Genomic DNA, 24,271 nt, shown 5'->3' with positions numbered 1-24,271 from the left:
TCTCAGCCCCCATGAAGCAGTAGAGGCAGCCTCTTTAAATGTATTTAAGAGATGGACTGATAGATTTTTGAAAAGTAGGGGAATTATGGATTAACGAAAATGCGAGTATATGAAGCTGTGTCCATAATCTTATTGAATGGCAAGACAGGCTCAACAGGCCAGATGGACGACTCCTGCTCCTATTACTAATGATAACGAGCAACATACACATTGGTGAACTGGAATTCTTACTTGCTGCAGCCGATGAAAACATGTTTTTTTAGACATACAGCACGGTAACAGGCCCACGAATCTGTGCTGCCCAATTAAACCCTCAGCCTCGGGTTCATTTTAGAACGGTGGGAGGAAACCAGAACAACCAGAGGAGGGGAAACCCACGCAACCGCGGGGATAAAGTACCAACACCTTACAGGCAGCACAGGGTTTGAACCCCGGTCCCGGTCGCTGGCGCTGTAACAGCTGCTGAACTAACTGTGCCGCCCCAACCCTTTGCCTTGAATGCAATCTGCATCAAGGCATTTCAGACTTTGCACTAAGTGCCAAACGTAACACAAAATCTTCTAAGTATCTCTAAAAAATGTGTTCCTTTGCAAACAAACATGACAAAAATAAATGACAGTATACTTATAACAAGAGACAATAAATACAAGAAAAAATATAAATAATTATTACAGTTATCACAGTGGCTTTGCATCGTGCAGACAATCTTTTTGTGGTGTCGGACCAGTCCATGATGAGTGCAAGAGCCTGATAGCTGTTGGAAAGGAACTGTTCCTGAACCTTTATGTGATGTCCTTCTGGCCTCTGCACCTTCTGACCAAAGGCAGCAGTGAGAAGATGTTGTAACCATGGAGATGGGAGACCTTTATGATGTTGGCTGACTTCCTAAGGCAGTGCCCTCACATAGATGTCTGTAATGGATGAGAGGTCAGGCCCGTCTACAGTTGTTACCTTCCGGAGGCTTCTGAATTCTAAAACCAGGCTGTGCAAACAGTCAATATACCTGTAGACGTTTGGTAGGGTCTTCAATGACATGGCTAAATCTTCTCAGACTTTTTAGAAAGAAGAGGCATTGATCTACCACCTTGCCTCAATGTGCTTACGTTCTTAAGAATGTCTTTAAACCCAAATGACCTGCGGAGAGTCTTGTTTTTTTTTAATCAGTGGTTACCATCAACTCATCTTGCTTCATCCTTTTGAATTATGCAACTGGAAATAAAATACATACATTGTTGTGACAAGTCTTCAAGCTGTAAGGGAAAAGATAACCTGGTGGATTTGCTCATGAGCTGGAATCCATTATTGAGGTTTTTAACCCATGGATGTCAGTTCAATTCCCATTATTGTAATAGGGAAACAACTTACCTTCATCAGTCATATCGGGAATGAAAGATCAATTTCAGAAAGGCAAAACCAGTTTTGATAAACATATATCAAAACACAAGTCTTCTGGAGGAACTCAGCTGGTCGAGCGGCATCAACGAAATTAAAGGGCCTAGTGCATGGAACATAGAACATTACAGGACAGTGCAGGCCCTTCAGCCCATGATGTTGTACTGATCTATGTTGACGGCACGGTTGGCATAGCAGTTAGCGCAAAGCCTTTACAATGCCAGCGATCGGAACCGGACTGGGGATCAAATCCCATGCTCTTTGTAAGGAGTTTGTACGTTCTCCCTGTGCCTGCATGGGTTTCCTCCGGGGGCTCCAGTTTCCTCCCACAATTCAAAAACTCACTGGGATAGGCTAATGGCAGCACAGACTCATCGGCCAAAATGCTGTATGCCTAAATTTAATTTTTTTTTTTAATGAGTCTAACCTTTCCCTACCTCACACCCATAATCCTCTATTTTTCTTGCATCGATGTGCCAATCAAAGTCTTTTGAATATTCCTCATGTGCAACCCTCTCCATTTTGGTTTAATGTTTCGACGAAGGGCTCCTGCCAGAAATGTCCATCATTCTTTTTCTCCCACTGATACAGCTCGACCCACTGAGTTTGTTCCGGCAGATTGTGTTCTGCGACAGATTCCAGAAATGGCATTCTTCTGCGTCTCCGTGACAAATGTACACATTCATTTCAAAAGGACTGTCTTTGATTTCAGTAATGTGGCTGTCCTTTTTCCTCTGATATAGTTCAGCAGTCCAGGGATTTTAAGGGCAGCTAGACTTTAAATAAATGATGGCCCATCAACAAAAAGAGATTGAGTGTGTCTATACATAAATGCATTCAGGGCCTTTATTTTTTCAAAGCCTACAGTGTTCCCTTGCAAAGTGAATTTGTAGTATTACCAATTTAAGAATTCACAGCACGTGGACAGGCCATTTGTCCCATTGCCTGTGAGCTCCTTCTCTAAAGAGTATTTATTTTATCTAGTTCCACTCCATCTCCATGCATTTCCAGCAGCCTATTATTTATTGAGATCACTGGTAAAATGACCTGTCTACTGTTTATCCCGACCACCCTAAATCTCTGCTTCATCGACAAATCCCTTGTCACACCACTCATCTGGTATCGTATGTGGTAACAACAGTTTCAGCGAAGAACCCCTTGGCAGGACCCAGGGCTCAGGCACTGAAGTCAGAGAGCTAGCAACACCTCGAGCAACCCATGGTATTGTGAACATCAGAACAGTACTGCAGTAAATGAATGACAGAACCGGGGGAAAGGGCCCATATATCCCCCTCCTGCTTCTTAAGTCTGTGCGTTTTGCATTCTCAAGTTGGAGATCAACAGGATGCCTTGTTGGCATCCAAATGTGAACAAAGTGTTAGCAAAGGGCACGTTGCGCTTTACAGCATTAAACAGGAGTTTGCTGAGGTTCGGTATGTCACTAGAAACCTTGGTATGTGTTGATGTATAGTGGAAAGTGTGCTGACCGGCTGCACCATGGTCTGATATGGGGACACCAATACCTCTGAACGGAAAGCCCTGCAAAATATAGTAGACTCAGCCCAGTACATCATAGGCAAAACCCTCTTCGCCATCGAGAACATCTACGTGGAACATTGCTGTTGGACAACAGCAGCAATTATCAGGGATTCACACCACCCAGCACATGGTCTGTTCTCGATGCTTCCATCAGGAAGGAAGAACAAATGCTGCAACCAAGTTCAGGAATAGTTGCTACATCTATACTATTAGATTCCTGAAAAGCGGATTCACTCAGAGACTCATTCAAGGACTGGTACTTTGCTCATTATTTATTATTGGATATTTATTTTCTGTATTTGCACAGTCAGTTTGTTTACATTTCTTTCTTTTGTATTTATTTCTTTGTACATGACATTAGACATACTGTACACGCAGCATGCTAACAGGTCATTTCAGCCCACAAGCCAGTTCGACCAATTGACCTACAACTGCCGGCATGTTTTCAACAGTGGAAATTCCCAGGGAAAATTCATGCAGACACGAGGAGAATGAACAAACTCCTTACAGACAACGAGGGATTTGAACCCCCGGTCCTGATTGCTAAGACTGTAACAGTGCTGTGTTAACAACTACCATAAGTGTACTGCCCTTCTTTCTTCTTTGAGTGCAGTTTGCAGTTAACCAGCAATTGGAAATTCAGCCTGACCCTCAGGAAAAAGAATCTTGGGATTGTATGTGATGTCATGTCTGTCCTCTGACAAATAATTTGAACTTTGAAAGTCTGGTTACGCTGTGATTGTAATGCAGTGCACAAAAGTGCTGGAGAAACTCAGTCCGAAACATTGGTCATTTCCTTTTGATGCTGCGTGAGTTTTTACATCACTTTTCTGTGTTGCTTTGACCTTTATTGTGAGAGGTCCTGAAGATCGAAATGGGTGGTGATGGCAGCTAAGACAATAGGAACAGAGGGTTATGGGAATGTTACGAACCAGACAGCAGCAATAGAAATGAGCCCAGATGGTGTTACACTTAAAATGTTATTGTTTATTAATAATTAAAAATATTATTTTATCTAATTTAACTACCTTATCTAAACTTATCTAACTTAACCCCCAACTAGGCGTGAAAACACAGGCATGTGCGTGGAATACTTCAAGTCACTACAGCTCAAGGCACAAATTTCAGAAGACAGTTCAAAGTTTAGTTTTGGAAATTCAGTGTTAACACCAAGTTTGAAATTGATGTGACACTCAGGCATTAGTTGGATGAGACACGCAAGCTTTAGATGGGTGAGACGCACAGGCCTTAGCTAGATGAGACATGCAGGCTTTCCATGAAATTAGCAGTTCATGAAGTGGGTGAAAGAAACCGGGGGAGGGGGAAGGGGGGGTGGGGGGTAGGTGGCAGAATGCCTTATAACTCACAAAACCCTTGTTGAACTGCTTCCAGTGAATTACCTTTTTCAACGAGTGCCAACCAAAACTCCACTCTTCTGTGGCATAGGGGACGCAGCGAAAGTAATGCTCAAAAAACTTCCAGAACCCTTTTCACGGGTCAGCCGAACTCAAGTGGTTCTCAATTTAAGTCACAGAATGGTATTCTCATTTCTCTATAGCAAATAGGAGGAAATCAGACAGATTGTCTATAACCATGTATGAGGCCAATCCAGCTCTCTTCAGAGAGCTGTTTGCTCCTGTGCTATCTCCTTAAAATGTCCCCCGAGAAAAGCGGTGCACTGCTCCTTCCATATGTCACATGGTCTCTGCTCCTGGGATTTCCAGGACTCTCTTCTCACTCTGCAAATGTATCCATTTTAAGAACATACTATTCACAAACACTTTCCTAAACCTGCAGGTTTTTGTTAAATCTGTTCTCTTAAAGTGGTAGTCCCACTCAAATGAAAATGATCTGCAAAATGGGAGCACCAAGACCAAAGCCCAAAAATTGGGTTACATAGATCTCGAGAGAGATGGGAATAGGATTTGGGCATTGTAATTGATCAATAATACTGGTCAAAGTTATGCTCTTGTTAATTCAAGATATAGAATGATACATTTCCATGTTTTACATCAACTCTATCTCTCTATCTCTCACCTCAAAAGCTACATAATAATAGGAAATCTCAAATATGTATTTTAGGTGTGACATAGATATTGGTACTTTGATACATTCTACCTGGTTATGCATGACATTAAGACCATTTCTTGGATAAATTTGGGGCAAATATTAACGAAAGATATGGGGGTGAACTTTCCTCTTGATCCACGATTGTTCCTTTTGGGGAATTTGACTGTCATGAATGTTAACTTCCCCAAAAGTAAATCCAACTTTATTAAAAATAGCCAGGAAGTGTATAGCAGTAACATGGAAATCCAATTCCCTCTGAGATGGATCATTGGAATATGGAAATGCAACGTTCTCTACCCCTGGAGAAAATTATTTATAATCTTAAAAATGTATATAACATGTTCATAGATATTTAGTAGCCTTATTTAAATGCCCGGATAGTTTAGTCGACTTATTAAATTTTCGTACCTTATTAGTAATTTAATATTTTTATTTTTATTTATTTTTTAATTGTATTAAAGGTTGACACCAGCTCTTCTCCTTTTCCTTTTTTTTGCCCCCTCTATCCGGTGTTTCTTTTCTTTTCCCTCAAGGTTATTTCTAGGCTTAGCGTGCATTTTAAGGATATAATTTTTTTAAATATTTGTATATATTCGTATATTTGATGTGGGTAAAAATAGATTGTTGTAGGGTAGGGTGGCATAGGTCGGCCCGTTATCATTGGGCTGAGGGCCTGTTCTGTGATCTAACGTTCGATGTCCTGAGCAGGGAGGATGCACTGCAGTTGCACAGGGTCTTAGTGAGGCCACACCCCTTGTGTATTGTGGGCAATTTGGTCTCCTAATCTGAAGAATCACGGGTTACCATTGAGGGAGTCCAGTGGAGATTCACTTGACTGACTCCTGGGATGCCGGGACTGACGGATGAAGAAAGACGAGGGTTGTACCCACTGGAATTTAGAAGATTTCCCTTGAGACAGATAAAAGTTTGGCAGGATGAGACAGATTAAGATTTAAAATTCCTTTATTGTCATGGAACCAAAACACAAAGTTTGCTTTCGTCGGCCATAAGGCAGATAGATGTGTCTTCAGCACAAGTTGCTGGGTGCCTCTTACAGTCAGAAAAAGAGAAGCAAAAGAGATCCCTGCCAGAGCAACAGATTGTCCATGGATTCACCTCCAGTCCTTATGGCTAAAAGTGTCAAGGGTAGGGAGGGAAAGCAGAAACACGATACGAGGATAGAAATCAGATGATCGGCTTTAATTGCATTGAATGGTGGTACAGGCTCAAAGGGCTGAATGGCCTTACCCTCTTCTACTTTCACTGATTCTGATTTTCAGATCTTTGTGAGGGTGAAATAGAAAGAGGAACAGGAGTTTTTAGAGAAATACAAGTTATTCTTTCGTTTGTCTTTTTTATTCACTCATCTTTGCACTGACCAGGTGCCTTAATAGAGGTCTACAAGGTTATAGAAACATAGAAACATAGAAGATAGGAGCAGGAGTAGGTCATTCGACCCTTCGAGCCTGCTCCGCCATTCAACGAAATCATGGCTGATCTTAAAGTTCAGTACCCCGTCCCCGCCTTCTCTCCGTAACCTTTACTACCCTTATACTGAAGAAATATATAGATAGAGTCAAAATCCGGTACCTTTTTTCCAGGGCAACAGTAATAAACACAAGAGGACATCTGTACAAGGAGAGGGGAGGAAAGTTTAGGGGAGATGTCATGGGGCAAGATTTTACACAGAGAGGAGTGGCCGCTTGGAATTGCTGGAATGGTGGTGTTGGCTGGTACAATAGGGATATTTTAAAGTTTCAGACAGGCATATAGATACAAGAAAAGATAGAGGGTTATGGGTGTGAGGTAAGGAAGGTTTAGTTTGTGGAGTGTGTTTCTATCGGTTGACCCCCACATCGTGGGCCGAAGAGCTTGTACTCTGCTGTACTGTTCTATGTTCTATTCTTATCATGCGCCCTTTTTGTGAAAATGTACAAGATCAAGGGAATTACATGTGTTGACAGGAAGATTGCTGGGCTAGGGAAGAATCCCAGCTCCCGAACGCTGTCAAATTGGATTGAATAAATAACGATGTTCTTCGAATGAAGTCACGGTCAATCCTGAAGGTAAAGTCTGCATGCTCCGAAAGCCACTCGCAGAGGTGCTAAAAAAGCAGAAAATGCGCGATAAGAACTCAGCAAGTCGGGCAGAATCTGTGGAAAAAGAAAGAGTTAGTACTTCGAACCTGGAGCCCTTCATCAGAGCTGAGGGCAGAAGCGAGTCTCATCTAGGCAGCAGAGAAGGTGGGAGGCAGCGAGAGGTGGAACCAGTGTAAACTAATGTTGCAGTCACAGTGTAGTTATGAGAGTCTCGGATGGTTCCTGTGAGCAGTTCCTTTGGTCGTTCAGCATTCTCACTGCCCATGGGAAGATTTTCTCAGCTTGGTGGACCTGGCTCTGATACACCTATGTTGCTTTCCCCAGGGTGGTAGGGGTCCTCAACGATTATGCACACCTGCTTTGGCATGACATCTAATAGTAGAGAACTAGGTAGTAACTGAGGAGCAGGTTTTTGAGTGCCTTGGGCTCAAGGGCCGGTTACCGTGCTGTATGCCTACATTTTTAAAATGACCTTAGTGCACAAGTCCCAGAATCCCTGAAGGAATGGTGATGGACTTCATTGCCCAGTTCTTTGATAATGAGAGGAGGGTGGTTATGGTCCAGCTGGTTAGGCCACAGCTGGAGTTCTGAGTTTAGTGATTAATACCGATAGAAAAGATGTCATTGAACTGGAGAGAGTAGAGAGCAACATAGGAACAGGTCCTTTGGTCCATTATGTCTGCTCTAATCTGAATTAATTGCATCTCAAGTTCAAAATATTAATTAATTGTCTGAATACATGCATGTCAATACATACATTCCTGAAATGTTTGATTTTCAAGTTTATTGACCCAGTTACCGAGGTACAGTGAGAAAGTTTATTTTGTTAGCAATCCAGTAAGACTAGCCATACATTAAGCACAGCAATAAAGTCACAGGACATAATATTTAACACAGTACAGGCCTTTCGACTCATGTTGCAAATCCCAATTAAATTAATACTCTTCTATCCACCCTGAGAGACCTCAGCAGTGATCCTCACTGGAGCTTACATCCTTCTCGATGCCGATTACAAACAGACGCTTGTGGAGCTTGCATGATGTGGTCAGGAAACGAGGCGGCTCAGCCTGACAAACTACAAATAGTAGTCGGCGTCTTTAATCAGGCCTGTGTCAAGAAACCCATGGACAACTTCCACCAGCATATAATCTGTGATACCAGAGGTTCCAGAACACTCAATCACTGCAACACCAAGATAAGGAAGGTCTACTGTTCTTGCCCGAGACCACATTTGGGCAAGTCGGATCACCTGCCTGTGCTCCTTCTGCCTTCATACAGACAGAGACTAAAAAGAGAGGTTCCGTAGTTAAGGAGAGCTAGAGGGTGGTCACAGGAGGGTGAAGAACTGTTAGATGACTTCCTCAAGTCAGCAGATTGGGCAGTGTTCAAGGACTCAGCAGAGAATCTGAACGATTTCCCAAGGGTTGTAGCGGACTTATCAAAACAGCTGTGGATAAGTGTGTCCCCATCAAATTGTTCAGGGTTTTCCCCAACCAGAAGCCCTGGATGAACAATGAAATCAAGAACTTGCTGAGAGACGGATGTCAAGCACTTGTCCAGAGATAGAGATCAATGCAGAAGGAGCAGGTATGACCTGTGAGAAGCTATCTTCGGGGAAGTAAACATTCTGGATGAAAATGGAAACAACAAGGGACACCTGACAGCCGTGGCAGGGCCTAAATGCCATAACCAGCTACAAAACCAAATCTGGTGAAGTAGCCGACGGCAAGGGCTACACTCCCAGAAGAACTCGACGCCTTCTAATCCCTAGTTCACGACAGAAACAGCGAACCAACCCTCTATGCCCCACATGTTCCCTGATTATCCCACCCTGTCCCTATCTGAGGATGACATGCATACTGCCTTCAGGAGAATGAATCCAAGGAAAGCATCCAACCTGGGCGGAGTACCTGGCTGACTATTAAAAATCTGTGCGGACCAACTTACCAACATATTCACAGATATCTCAATAACTCACTCCAGCAGGCCGTGGTACCCACCTGTTTCAAACAGGTATCAATCATACTGGTGCCCAAGAAGAGTGTAGTAACCTGCCTTAATGACTATCGACCAGTAGCTCTTACATCAGCATTGATGAAGTGTTTTGAAAGGCTGGCGTTCATGCATATCAACTCCTGTCTTTTTTTTTTTTAATTTTTTTATTTTTCACACCATAAATCACATTAGCCATGATATACACTATTTCTTTTTCACACATATACAGTGACTTTTTCTCCCCCCCTTTCCTCCCAAACCACCCCCCCACACCCCCCCTCATCCATTTTAGGTATACAATCTAGGTTGCATTAAGTCAGTCAGACAATGTTGTCATTCAACAAAATTACACCAGAAATTCTACTGAGTCCATTCTTTTCTTTCCTTCTCCTTCCATCAACTTAGGTAATGTTTGTCCCCGGTAGGTTTTCGCTATTGTATTTAATGTAAGGCTCCTATACTTGTTCGAATATTTCAATATTATTTCTTAACCAATATGTTATTTTTTCTAATGGAATACATTTATTCATTTAAATTTAGTAGTTTCTTCCTTTTAATTTGGTTATGTATTCCATTAATATTTAAAGACATATAGTTCAGCGTAGCCCTTTTATATTTTGTTTATCTTCTCTTTCCGTTTTTCCATCATTACCTTTCCTCCTTTTCCATTTCTGTTTTCTTATTTTCAACTCTTTATAAGACAACATTCCTACAACATCCAACATTTTCCTTATTCTCCTATTTCTATCTTATTTATCCCCAATCTCCCCTTCCCCTCCTGAGTTGTCCTTTATCCCTTGTCGGACAACCACATCTCCCCTCTCCATTTGGATTTGCGAATCCACTCGCAAGCGTCAACTGATTTTGCAGTGACCGCTATTTCCCCCCACCCCGCCCCCCCAGAAAAGATTTCACTTTTCATATGTCACAAAGGTCACTCTTTTAATTCCCTCCTTATTCTCTCTATTCCATTACCTTCCCTTATTAATTCTTGTCTATACTATCTATATTTTCCTCTAAGTACAGATACATTCATGTATGCTCATTGTCTCTATTCACTCTTATACCTCTTTACCCGCATACATATCAATCATGATCATTTTTACTCTCATTACCCATCTTCATCCCTCAGTCTATTTTTGTCTTTACCCACATACATATCAATCGTGATCATTTTAACTCTCATTACCCGTCTTCCTCCCTCAGTCTATTTTTGTCTTTACCCACATACATATCAATCGTGATCATTTTTACTCTCATTACCCATCTTCATCCCTCAGTCTATTTTTGTCTTTACCCACATACATATCAATCGTGATCATTTTTACTCTCATTACCCGTCTTCATCCCTCAGTCTATTTTTGTCTTTACCCACATACATATCAATCGTGATCATTTTAACTCTCATTACCCGTCTTCCTCCCTCAGTCTATTTTTGTAATTGTTCTGCAAATTTTCGTGCTTCTTCTGGATCCGAGAATAGTCTGTTTTGTTGTCCTGGAATAAATATTTTCAATACCGCAGGATGCTTTAGTATAAATTTATACCCTTTCTTCCCGTCGGGTCAGATACAGCAATGAGCTCTCTGAACCCTTCTCCATTAACAATGGCGTGAAGCAAGGCTGTGTTCTCGCACCAACCCTCTTTTCAATCTTCTTCAGCATGATGCTGAACCAAGCCATGAAAGACCCCAACAATGAAGACGCTGTTTACATCCGGTACCGCACGGATGGCAGTCTCTTCAATCTGAGGCGCCTGCAAGCTCACACCAAGACACAAGAGAAACTTGTCCGTGAACTACTCTTTGCAGATGATGCCGCTTTAGTTGCCCATTCAGAGCCAGCTCTTCAGCGCTTGACGTCCTGCTTTGCGGAAACTGCCAAAATGTTTGGCCTGGAAGTCAGCCTGAAGAAAACTGAGGTCCTCCATCAGCCAGCTCCCCACCATGACTACCAGCCCCCCCACATCTCCATCGGGCACACAAAACTCAAAACGGTCAACCAGTTTACCTATCTCGGCTGCACCATTTCATCAGATGCAAGGATCGACAATGAGATAGACAACAGACTCGCCAAGGCAAATAGCGCCTTTGGAAGACTACACAAAAGAGTCTGGAAAAACAACCAACTGAAAAACCTCACAAAGATAAGCGTATACAGAGCCGTTGTCATACCCACACTCCTGTTTGGCTCCGAATCATGGGTCCTCTACCGGCACCACCTACGGCTCCTAGAACGCTTCCACCAGCGTTGTCTCCGCTCCATCCTCAACATCCATTGGAGCGCTCACACCCCTAACGTCGAGGTACTCGAGATGGCAGAGGTCGACAGCATCGAGTCCACGCTGCTGAAGATCCAGCTGCGCTGGATGGGTCACGTCTCCAGAATGGAGGACCATCGCCTTCCCAAGATCGTATTATATGGCGAGCTCTCCACTGGCCACCGTGACAGAGGTGCACCAAAGAAAAGGTACAAGGACTGCCTAAAGAAATCTCTTGGTGCCTGCCACATTGACCACCGCCAGTGGGCTGATAACGCCTCAAACCGTGCATCTTGGCGCCTCACAGTTTGGCGGGCAGCAGCCTCCTTTGAAGAAGACCGCAGAGCCCACCTCACTGACAAAAGGCAAAGGAGGAAAAACCCAACACCCAACCCCAACCAACCAATTTTCCCTTGCAACCGCTGCAATCGTGTCTGCCTGTCCCGCATCGGACTGGTCAGCCACAAACGAGCCTGCAGCTGACGTGGACTTTTTTACCCCCTCCATAAATCTTCGTCCGCGAAGCCAAGCCAAAGAAGAAGAGATACCCTTTCTTCCATAAAATCGCCTTTGCTGTATTGAACTCTTTTCTCTTCTTTAGGAGTTCAAAACTTATATCTGGATAAATGAAGATTTTTTGCCCTTTATACTCCAGTGGTTTGTTGCCCTCTCTTACTTTTTCCATTGTCTTCTCCAGTACCTTTTCTCTTGTAGTATATCTTAGGAATTTTACTACAATAGATCTTGGTTTTTGTTGTGGTTGTGGTTTAGAGGCCAATACTCTATGTGCCCTTTCTATTTCCATTTCTTGCTGTAGTTCTGGACATCCTAGGGTCTTAGGGATCCACTCTTTTATAAACTCCCTCATATTCTTGCCTTCTTCATCTTCCTTAAGGCCCACTATCTTTATGTTATTTCTTCTGTTATGGTTTTCCATTGTATCTATTTTTTGAGCTAGTAATTTTTGTGTCTCTTTAGTTTTTTTATTAGATTTCTCCAATTTCTTTTTTAAGTCTTCTACCTCCATTTCTGCTGCTACTGCCCGCTCTTCCATCTTGTCCATTTTTTTTCCCATTTCTGTTAAGGTCATCTCCATTTTATTTATTTTCTCTTCTGTGTTGTTTATTCTTTTTCTTAAATCCTTAAATTCCTGTGTTTGCCATTCTTTAAATGACTCCATGTATCCTTTAATAAGAGAAAGTATATCCTTTACCTTGCCTTTCTTTTCTTCTTCTATTTCACCATACTCTTCCTCTTCTTCTTCCTCTGGGTTGACCATCTGTTGTTTCTTTGTTGCCCTTTCCTCCTCTTCTTTCTTGTTTCTATTGTCTTCTGTGGTCTCTTCTTGCTGCAGGTGTTCTGCAGCTGTCGTTGCCGGCTGTGGAGATCGACTCCCCAGCTGGTCCCCCCTCCCGTCGGTGTGTTTTTTTTCATTCGCATCGCGCATGCGCGATACTTCGCGCATGCGCGGTTGCGCACTTTTACTCGGCTCTGCGAGCCATTTTTGTAGTCCATTATTTACCGACCTGAGGGAGCGGGCTTCTCTCTCCGCAGCGGGCCTCTTCGGACAGGTAAGGCCTTCACCTTTTTCCTCCTTTGTCTTCTCTTCCTCTCTTCTTACCGTTGCTTTTGATTTTTCTTTTTTTGTCGCCATCTTCTTTCCACCTTTATACTCACTTTTCTGTAACTTTTATTTCTGTGCCTTTGTGTTTTCTCTTGTTTTTCCCGACTTTTCTGGAGAGGGCTGGAGTTCACCGTCCGGCCACCACTCCATCACGTGACTCCTCTCTCAACTCCTGTCTGAGTGTCAGCATAGATACGCTGTAACACCTGGCCAGTAAAGATACATTCATCAGGAAGCTCTTTCTCAACTACAGTTCAGCATTTACATAGAAACATAGAAAGATAGAAGATAGGAGCAGGAGTAGGTCATTTGACCCTTCGAGCCTGCTCCGCCATTCCACGAGATCATCCCCTCAAAAGTCATGAGCAAACAGCAAGACCTGGAATTCAACATCCCACTGTGTAATTCCCCATCTCCACACCACAACCAGTGAGGATTGGTAAGAACATCTCCTCCACAATCTCCCTCAGTGCTGGAGCACCACAAGTATGCATCTTAGCCCCCTGTTCTACTTTCTTTCCACCCACAACCATATATCTTGGTACGACAATAACACCACTGACAGATTTGCTGACAATACCAGGTTGTATAAAAGAAGGGGGGGGGATAGGTCTACAATCAGGAGGGAGATTGAAAATTTGTTTGAATGGTGCAGCAGCAAATAACAATCTTGTACTTAAATTGTACTTAATTGTACAATCTTGTACTTAAATTGTACTTAATTGTACAAGATTGTACTTAATTGTACAATCTTGTACTTAAATTGTACTTAATTGTACAAGATTGTACTTAAATTGTACTTAATTGTACAATCTTGTACTTAAATTGTACTTAATTGTACAAGATTGTAGTTAAATTGTACTTAATTGTACAATCTTGTACTTAAATTGTACTTAATTGTACAAGATTGTACTTAAATTGTACTTAATTGTACAATCTTGTACTTAAATTGTACTTAATTGTACAAGATTGTAGTTAAATTGTACTTAATTGTACAATCTTGTACTTAAATTGTACTTAATTGTACAAGATTGTACTTAAATTGTACTTAATTGTACAATCTTGTACTTAAATTGTACTTAATTGTACAAGATTGTACTTAAATTGTACTTAATTGTACAATCTTGTACTTAAATTGTACTTAATTGTACAAGATTGTAGTTAAATTGTACTTAATTGTACAATCTTGTACTTAAATTGTACTTAATTGTACAAGATTGTACTTAAATTGTACTTAATTGTACAATCTTGTACTTAAATTGTACTTAATTGTACAAGATTGTAGTTAAATTGTACTTAATTGTACAATCTTGTACTTAAATTGTACTTAATTGTACAAGATTGTACTTAAATTGTACTTAATTGTACAAGATTGTACTTAAATTGTACTTAATTGTACAATCTTGTACTTAAATTGTACTTAATTGTACAAGATTGTACTTAAATTGTACTTAATTGTACAATCTTGTACTTAAATTGTACTTAATTGTACAAGATTGTACTTAAATTGTACTTAATTGTACAAGATTGTAGTTAAATTGTACTTAATTGTACAATCTTGTACTTAAATTGTACTTAATTGTACAAGATTGTACTTAAATTGTACTTAATTGTACAATCTTGTACTTAAATTGTACTTAATTGTACAAGATTGTACTTAAATTGTACTTAATTGTACAAGATTGTACTTAAATTGTACTTAATTGTACAATCTTGTACTTAAATTGTACTTAATTGTACAAGATTGTACTTAAATTGTACTTAATTGTACAATCTTGTACTTAAATTGTACTTAATTGTACAAGATTGTACTTAAATTGTACTTAATTGTACAATCTTGTACTTAAATTGTACTTAATTGTACAAGATTGTAGTTAAATTGTACTTAATTGTACAATCTTGTACTTAAATTGTACTTAATTGTACAAGATTGTACTTAAATTGTACTTAATTGTACAATCTTGTACTTAAATTGTACTTAATTGTACAAGATAAATTGTACTTAATTGTACAATCTTGTACTTAAATTGTACTTAATTGTACAAGATTGTACTTAAATTGTACTTAATTGTACAATCTTGTACTTAAATTGTACTTAATTGTACAAGATTGTAGTTAAATTGTACTTAATTGTACAATCTTGTACTTAAATTGTACTTAATTGTACAAGATTGTACTTAAATTGTACTTAATTGTACAATCTTGTACTTAAATTGTACTTAATTGTACAAGATTGTACTTAAATTGTACTTAATTGTACAATCTTGTACTTAAATTGTACTTAATTGTACAAGATTGTACTTAAATTGTACTTAATTGTACAATCTTGTACTTAAATTGTACTTAATTGTACAAGATTGTACTTAAATTGTACTTAATTGTACAAGATTGTAGTTAAATTGTACTTAATTGTACAATCTTGTACTTAAATTGTACTTAATTGTACAAGATTGTACTTAAATTGTACTTAATTGTACAATCTTGTACTTAAATTGTACTTAATTGTACAAGATTGTACTTAAATTGTACTTAATTGTACAATCTTGTACTTAAATTGTACTTAATTGTACAAGATTGTACTTAAATTGTACTTAATTGTACAATCTTGTACTTAAATTGTACTTAATTGTACAAGATTGTACTTAAATTGTACTTAATTGTACAATCTTGTACTTAAATTGTACTTAATTGTGCAAGATTGTACTTAAATTGTACTTAATTGTACAATCTTGTACTTAAATTGTACTTAATTGTGCAAGATTGTACTTAAATTGTACTTAATTGTACAAGATTGTACTTAAATTGTACTTAATTGTACAATCTTGTACTTAAATTGTACTTAATTGTACAAGATTGTACTTAAATTGTACTTAATTGTACAATCTTGTACTTAAATTGTACTTAATTGTGCAAGATTGTACTTAAATTGTACTTAATTGTACAATCTTGTACTTAAATTGTACTTAATTGTGCAATCTTGTACTTAAATTGTACTTAATTGTACAAGATTGTAGTTAAATTGTACTTAATTGTACAAGATTGTACTTAAATTGTACTTAATTGTACAATCTTGTACTTAAATTGTACTTAATTGTACAAGATTGTAGTTAAATTGTACTTAATTGTACAAGATTGTACTTAAATTGTACTTAATTGTACAATCTTGTACTTAAATTGTACTTAATTGTACAAGATTGTACTTAAATTGTACTTAATTGTACAATCTTGTACTTAAATTGTACTTAATTGTACAAGATTGTAGTTAAATTGTACTTAATTGTACAAGATTGTACTTAAATTGTACTTAATTGTACAAGATTGTACTTAAATTGTACTTAATTGTACAATCTTGTACTTAAATTGTACTTAATTGTACAAGATTGTACTTAAATTGTACTTAATTGTACAATCTTGTACTTAAATTGTACTTAATTGTACAAGATTGTAGTTAAATTGTACTTAATTGTACAATCTTGTACTTAAATTGTACTTAATTGTACAAGATTGTACTTAAATTGTACTTAATTGTACAATCTTGTACTTAAATTGTACTTAATTGTACAAGATTGTACTTAAATTGTACTTAATTGTACAATCTTGTACTTAAATTATACTTAATTGTACAAGATTGTACTTAAATTGTACTTAATTGTACAATCTTGTACTTAAATTGTACTTAATTGTACAAGATTGTACTTAAATTGTACTTAATTGTACAATCTTGTACTTAAATTGTACTTAATTGTACAATCTTGTACTTAAATTGTACTTAATTGTACAAGATTGTAGTTAAATTGTACTTAATTGTACAATCTTGTACTTAAATTGTACTTAATTGTACAAGATTGTACTTAAATTGTACTTAATTGTACAATCTTGTACTTAAATTGTACTTAATTGTACAAGATTGTACTTAAATTGTACTTAATTGTACAATCTTGTACTTAAATTGTACTTAATTGTACAAGATTGTACTTAAATTGTACTTAATTGTACAATCTTGTACTTAAATTGTACTTAATTGTACAAGATTGTACTTAAATTGTACTTAATTGTACAAGATTGTACTTAAATTGTACTTAATTGTGCAAGATTGTACTTAAATTGTACTTAATTGTACAAGATTGTACTTAAATTGTACTTAATTGTACAATCTTGTACTTAAATTGTACTTAATTGTACAAGATTGTACTTAAATTGTACTTAATTGTACAAGATTGTACTTAAATTGTACTTAATTGTACAATCTTGTACTTAAATTGTACTTAATTGTACAAGATTGTACTTAAATTGTACTTAATTGTACAATCTTGTACTTAAATTGTACTTAATTGTACAAGATTGTACTTAAATTGTACTTAATTGTACAGTCTTGTACTTAAATTGTACTTAATTGTACAAGATTGTACTTAAATTGTACTTAATTGTACAAGATTGTACTTAAATTGTACTTAATTGTACAGTCTTGTACTTAAATTGTACTTAATTGTACAAGATTGTACTTAAATTGTACTTAATTGTACAGTCTTGTACTTAAATTGTACTTAATTGTACAAGATTGTACTTAAATTGTACTTAATTGTACAATCTTGTACTTAAATTGTACTTAATTGTGCAAGATTGTACTTAAATTGTACTTAATTGTACAATCTTGTACTTAAATTGTACTTAATTGTACAAGATTGTACTTAAATTGTACTTAATTGTGCAAGATTGTACTTAAATTGTACTTAATTGTACAAGATTGTACTTAAATTGTACTTAATTGTACAATCTTGTACTTAAATTGTACTTAATTGTACAAGATTGTACTTAAATTGTACTTAATTGTACAATCTTGTACTTAAATTGTACTTAATTGTACAAGATTGTACTTAAATTGTACTTAATTGTACAATCTTGTACTTAAATTGTACTTAATTGTGCAAGATTGTACTTAAATTGTACTTAATTGTACAATCTTGTACTTAAATTGTACTTAATTGTGCAAGATTGTACTTAAATTGTACTTAATTGTACAATCTTGTACTTAAATTGTACTTAATTGTGCAAGATTGTACTTAAATTGTACTTAATTGTACAATCTTGTACTTAAATTGTACTTAATTGTACAAGATTGTACTTAAATTGTACTTAATTGTACAAGATTGTACTTAAATTGTACTTAATTGTACAAGATTGTCCTTAAATTGTACTTAATTGTACAATCTTGTACTTAAATTGTACTTAATTGTACAAGATTGTACTTAAATTGTACTTAATTGTACAATCTTGTACTTAAATTGTACTTAATTGTACAAGATTGTTCTTAAATTGTACTTAATTGTACAATCTTGTACTTAAATTGTACTTAATTGTACAAGATTGTACTTAAATTGTACTTAATTGTACAATCTTGTACTTAAATTGTACTTAATTGTACAATCTTGTACTTAAATTGTACTTAATTGTACAAGATTGTACTTAAATTGTACTTAATTGTACAATCTTGTACTTAAATTGTACTTAATTGTACAATCTTGTACTTAAATTGTACTTAATTGTACAATCTTGTACTTAAATTGTCTGTCTGTAAGGAAGAACAAACAACAATCTTGTACTTGATGTCACCAAAACTAAGGAGTTGTTTGTTGACTTCAGGAAAGGAAAGGGCGACCGATTACGTTATATTTTATATTGTATACCAATATTATTTTGAAGGAGAAAAATTGTGGAAGTCGTGTAGGTCACAAACAAACACAAAATCTTCACAACACAGATCTCATTTAAAATACCCGAGCTTGGCTCAAGCCAGACAGTCCAGGCTCCGAGTGCCTTTGTAAAGACAATGGAAACAGCTTTGCTGAAGGACTTCCCAAGTAGGTGTTAATTGTAAATGCTGTGGAGGAATGGATTATTGTTTCGGAAAGCATCAGGTGAACAGACTCAGAAGATTGGGTCCGGTGCCGCAATATGTCTGAAGGCAGTTTGCTGTTTTTAGGAAGGTCATGTGGTTATTGAAGCAGAGAGAGTCAAACAGGTTTTTCTCTGGGTGTGACAGAGAGAGAGAGAGAGAGAGAGAGACAGTTCAGTAGCAGCAGCTGGGACTGGAACAGGACAAGCTGGCAAACTTGCAGAAAAACCCCATTTTGAAGACAGGTTGTGAGTTCTAAGTTCAGCCTGGTCAAAACCCTTGTGGTCCATACAAGAGGAGATGGCTGGCTGTATAATGTTTCACTTGAAATAAGGGAAACAAAAAGGAACTTTATGGTGACCTGGAGGATAGAGGTTATCATCTAGAAAATCCTAATGGGGCAAGTTTCTTCGGCAAAACATTGAAGAGGCTATTTGGAAGGAATTGGTTTGTGACCCACAAGCAACAAATCTCTCTCTGAAAACTAACAAGAACCTTCCTGAGCGATATCCATTTAACTTTCAAGCACCAAAACCTGGTGAAGATTCATAAATGTTAAATTCTGTGCACAGTATAAGAATTGCCTGATACCAGTGAACTTGAAGGAGTGAGAAGTGAGATTGGACTGTGAATCAAAGAAATTTTCTGAACTTATATACGCATTGCATACACGTAGCAGAATGGTGCACCAACAACAACAACCTTGCACTCAACGTCACCAAAACTAAGGAGCTGATTGTTCACTTCAGGAAAGGAAAGCCAGAGGGATACAATCCAGCGATCATTGGGGGATCAGATGTAGAGAGGGTAAGCACATTTAGATTCTTGGGAGTCATTATCTCGGAGATTTTTCCTGGACCCAACACACTAATGACATCGTGAAGAAAGTACGTTACCTCCTCAGGAGTTTGTGAAGGTTTGGCATGACATTAGAAACCCAGGAAAATTTCTACAGACGTGTAGTGGAAAGTGTGCTGACTGGCTACATCAATAACCCTGAGGGTAAAGCCCTCCAAAAGGTAGTAGGCATAGCCTAGGACATCACAGGCAAAATCCTCCCCAACACTGAGACCATCTACAGGGAACACTGCTGTCGGAGAGCAGCAACAACCATTAAGGATCCACACCCACCCAGCACACACTCCATTCTCGCTGCTGCCACCAGGAAAGAGGTCTAGGTGCCACAAGACCCCACCATCAGGTTCAGGAACAGCTGCAACCCCTCCACCATCAGACTCCTCGATGAAAAACTTAGTCATGGGCTCATTTAAGACTCTTACTTGTGCACTTCATTGATTTATTTTTCTCTCTGCATTGCACAGTCAGTTTGTTTACATTCATTATCAATTTACAGTTCTTTATTTGTTTACATGTACATGCTCTGTTTCAGTTTTATTTTGCAAATAAGTGATAATTCTGCCTCACCCACAGAAAAAAAAACCAAACCTCAGGGTTGTTTGTGTGACAATAAATCTGAAAAATGTATCTTGTGCCAACTTGTATATACTGATCAAAAAATAAATTAAACCCTCCCTACATCATAACCCTCTATTTTTCTTTGATCTTCTTTTCTGTCTGAGAATCCCTTAAATGCTCCTAATGTTTCGGCCTCCACCACCACCCCTGGCAAGGCATTCTGGGCACCCACAATTCTCTGTATAAAAACCTACCCCTGCTATCTTCCTTTTGTATACATATCCTCTGGTCTTTGCTACTCCTGCCGTGAGAAAAATGTGCTTGCTGTCTATCTTATCTATGCCTTTCATAATCTTGTAGCCCTCTATTGAAATCACCACTCATCCTTCTTCATTCCCAAGGGAAAAGTCCCAGCCCTGCTTACATTACCTCATAGGACTTCTTTTCCAATCCAGGCAACATCCTGGTAAATCTCCTCTGCTCCCTCTCCACAGTTTTCACATCCTTCCCATAATGTGGAGACCAGAACTGAACACAGTGTGGTCTCACCAGAGATTTATAGAGATGCAACATTACTTTACGACTCCTGAACTCAATCACCCAACTAGTGAAGCCCAGCATCCCATAAGCCTCCTTAATTATCCTATCACCCTGTGCAGTAACCTTGAGCGATCTATGGATTTGAACCACAATGACCCTCTCTTCTTCCACATTGTTAAGTATCCTATAGTTATGCATGTATTCTGCCTTCAAGTTTGACTTTCCAAAATGATTCACCTCACACTTATCCTGATTGAACTCTCTCTGCCATCTTTCTGCCTGATTCTGCATCCTATCTATAATCTGTTGTAACCTACGACAACCTTCATCAGGTTTTTATAGGAATCAGAATTTATTGTCATGAACAAATCAGGACATTCACTGTTTTGTGGTAGCCTCATAGTGCAAACCACCTTACTAAAATAAATAAAAAATAATGCACAAAAAATGAAAATAAGGCAGTGTCTTTAGTTCATTAATCATTCAGGAATCTGATGGCAGTGGGAAAGGAGTTGACCTTATGCCACTGAGTGCTCATCTTTAAGCTCCTGTAGCCTTTTTGTCTGATGGTAGCAGGGTGAAGAAGGCATGGGCTTGGTGGTTGGGTTCTTGAGGAAAGAGGCTTCCTTAAGACACCGCCTCTTGTAGATGTGCACAATGGAGTGAAGTCTGGTACCTGTGATGTCTTTTTTTTCTGGTTCTGAGCATTGGCATCTGTAAAGCAGTTGCGATTCAACCAGTCAGAAAGCTTTCGAGGGTATTCAGTGACATGCGGAATCTCCTCAAACACCTCATGAACTACAGCCACTGGCAAGCCTTCTTCATGATTGCATTGATAAGGAGCCTCCAGAACAGATCCTCAGAGACTTTGAGGTTCTTGACCCTCGCCACTACTGAGCCCTCGATGACAACTGGGTCATAGGAACATAGGAACATAGGAAGTAGGAAGAGGAGTAGGCCAAAAATGGCCCATCGAGCCTGCTCCGCCATTCAATAGAATCATGGCTGATCTAATTTATGACCTAACTCCACCTACCTGCCTTCTCCCCATATCCCCTAATTCCTCTATCATGTAAAAATTTATCTAACCGAATTTTAAATATGTTTAATGAGGTAGCCTCAACCACTTCCCTGGTTGGAGAATTCCAAACATTCACCACTCTCTGGGAAAAACTATTTTTCCTCATCTCTGTCCTAAATCTACTCCCCCGAATCTTGAGACTGTGTCCACTCATTTTAGTTTCCCCGGCCAGCTCAAAAAACCTTCCTACATCTATCCTATCCATACCCTTCATAATCCTATATGTTTCTATAAGATCTCCTCTCATTCTTCTGAACTTGAGCGAATACAATCCTAGATGATTTAATCTTTCATCATAAGTCAACCCCTTCATCCCAGGGATCAACCTAGTAAACCTCCTCTGGACCGTCTCCAAAGCCAGTATATCCTTCCTCAAATATGGAGACCAGAACTGGACACAGTACTCCAGGTGCGGTCTCACCAGTACCTTGTACAGTTGCAACATGACCTCTCTACTCCTGAATTCAATTCCTCTAGCGATGAAGGCCAACATTCCATTTGCCTTCTTAATAACCTGCTGCATCTGCAACCTAACTTTTTGCGATTCATTCACAAGCCCTCCCAAGTCCCTCTGCACAACAGCATGCTGTAGTTTTTCACCCTTTAAATAATATTCAGCTCTTTTATTTTTCTTGCCAAAGTGGAAAACCTCAGACTTACTAACATTATACTCCATCTGCCAGACCTTTGCCCACTCATCCAGCTTAACTCTATCCCTCTGCAGACTCTCCACATCCTCATTACAATTTGCTCTTCCACTCAATTTGGTGTCATCCGCAAACTTGGCTACATCACATTTTGTCCCCTCCTCCAAGTCATCAATGTAAATGATGAACAGTTGTGGGCCTAACACTGACCCCTGCGGCACCCCACTTACCACTCTCTGCCAACCTGAAAAACTCCCATTTATCCCGACTCTCTGCCTCCTGTCAGACAACTAATTTTCAATCCAGGCCAATATATTTCCCCAGACTCCACTTTCCTGTAACTTACTGAGAAGTCTCTTGTGCGGCACCTTATCAAACACTTTCTGGAAATCCAAATATACAACATCAACCTGTTCCCCTCTATCCACCACACCAATTATATCCTCAAAGAATCCTAACAAGTTTGTCAAACAAGATCTACCCTTTCTAAAACCATGTTGCGTCTGCCTGATTGAACCCTTACGTTCCAAAAGTTTCACTAATTCATCTTTAATGATGGCTTCAAGCATTTTTCCAACTACAGGCGTCAAGCTAATTGGCCGATAATTTCCAGTATTCTGCCTACATCCCTTTTTAAAAAGTGGTGTGACATTTGCTGTCTTCCAGTCTGCCGGGACCTGCCCAGAATCCAAGGAATTTTGGTATATGACCACCCATGCATCAACTATAACCTCTGCCATTTCCTTCAGAACCCTTGGATGCATATCATCAGGACCAGGTGATTTGTCTGGCTTTAGTCCCATTAGTTTCTCCATCACTACTTCCTTTGTAACCACTATTTTATTAAGGCCCTCCCCAACATTCGCATCCTTAACTCTGCACTTGGGCATGCTGGACGTGTCTTCCACCGTGAAGACTGACACAAAATATTTGTTCAATGCCTCGGCCATTTCCTCATTTTTTGCTACCAGTTATCCTTTCTCATCCTCCAAGGATCTTATGTTAACTCTGGCCACCCACTTCCGTTTTATATATTTATAAAATTTTTTGCTTTCTGTTTTTATATTTTGTGCCAATTTACTTTCATAATCCTTTTTCCCATTTCTTATTACCCGCTTTGTAACCCTTTGTTGTCTCTTAAAGTTATCCCAATCTTCCAGTTTCCCACTGCTCTTTGCAGCTTTGTACACCTGCGCCTTCAATTTTATATTCTCCTTTATTTCCTTTGTTAACCACGGTTGAGTTTTTCCCTCCCTTGCTGCCCTTTTTCCTGACCGGAATATATTTTTGTTGAGCATTACAAAATATTTCTTTGAAAATCTTCCACTGTTCCTCAACTGTTTCATCAATGAGCCTGTGCTCCCAGTCCACTCTGCCCAATTCCTCCCTCATCCTATGGTAGTCACCCCTGTTGAAGCCTAATATATTAGTTTTAGATCTAACTCTTTCCCCTTCCATCTGAATGAGAAATTCCATCATACTATGATCGTTATTTCCCAGATGGTCTCTGACTATTACATCATTTACTCTACCTATCTCATTGCACAACACTAGATCCAGGAGAGCATTGTCTCTTGTGGGTTCCTTAACATGCTGCTCAAGAAAGCTATCGCGGATGCATTCTATGAAGTCCTCTTCCAGACTCCCACGACCAACTTGATTTTCCCAATCTATGTGGAAGTTAAAGTCCCCCATGACGACGGCCGTATCATTATT

At 38.7% G+C, this 24,271-nt stretch overlaps 1 protein-coding gene and 1 long non-coding RNA gene across 2 annotated transcripts in view; one reads left to right on the top strand and one right to left on the bottom strand.

The window, feature by feature from the left end:
- LOC138756976 (uncharacterized) overlaps positions 1 to 809 on the bottom strand; it is a 39,343-nt gene extending 38,534 nt beyond the window's left edge. The window contains exon 1 of the long non-coding RNA XR_011353252.1: positions 673 to 809. This is a non-coding gene — a long non-coding RNA (uncharacterized lncRNA). The remainder of the gene's footprint in view (positions 1 to 672) is intronic.
- LOC138756974 (dedicator of cytokinesis protein 2-like) overlaps positions 1 to 24,271 on the top strand; it is a 1,510,503-nt gene that overhangs the window by 569,486 nt on the left and 916,746 nt on the right.

The sequence above is a fragment of the Narcine bancroftii genome, chromosome 3 (assembly GCF_036971445.1).
Source record: "Narcine bancroftii isolate sNarBan1 chromosome 3, sNarBan1.hap1, whole genome shotgun sequence".
In the NCBI taxonomy this organism is placed as follows: Eukaryota; Metazoa; Chordata; class Chondrichthyes; order Torpediniformes; family Narcinidae; genus Narcine; species Narcine bancroftii.
The sequence above is the reverse complement of the archived record's forward strand: the minus strand, read 5'-3'. Positions and strand labels throughout refer to the sequence as shown.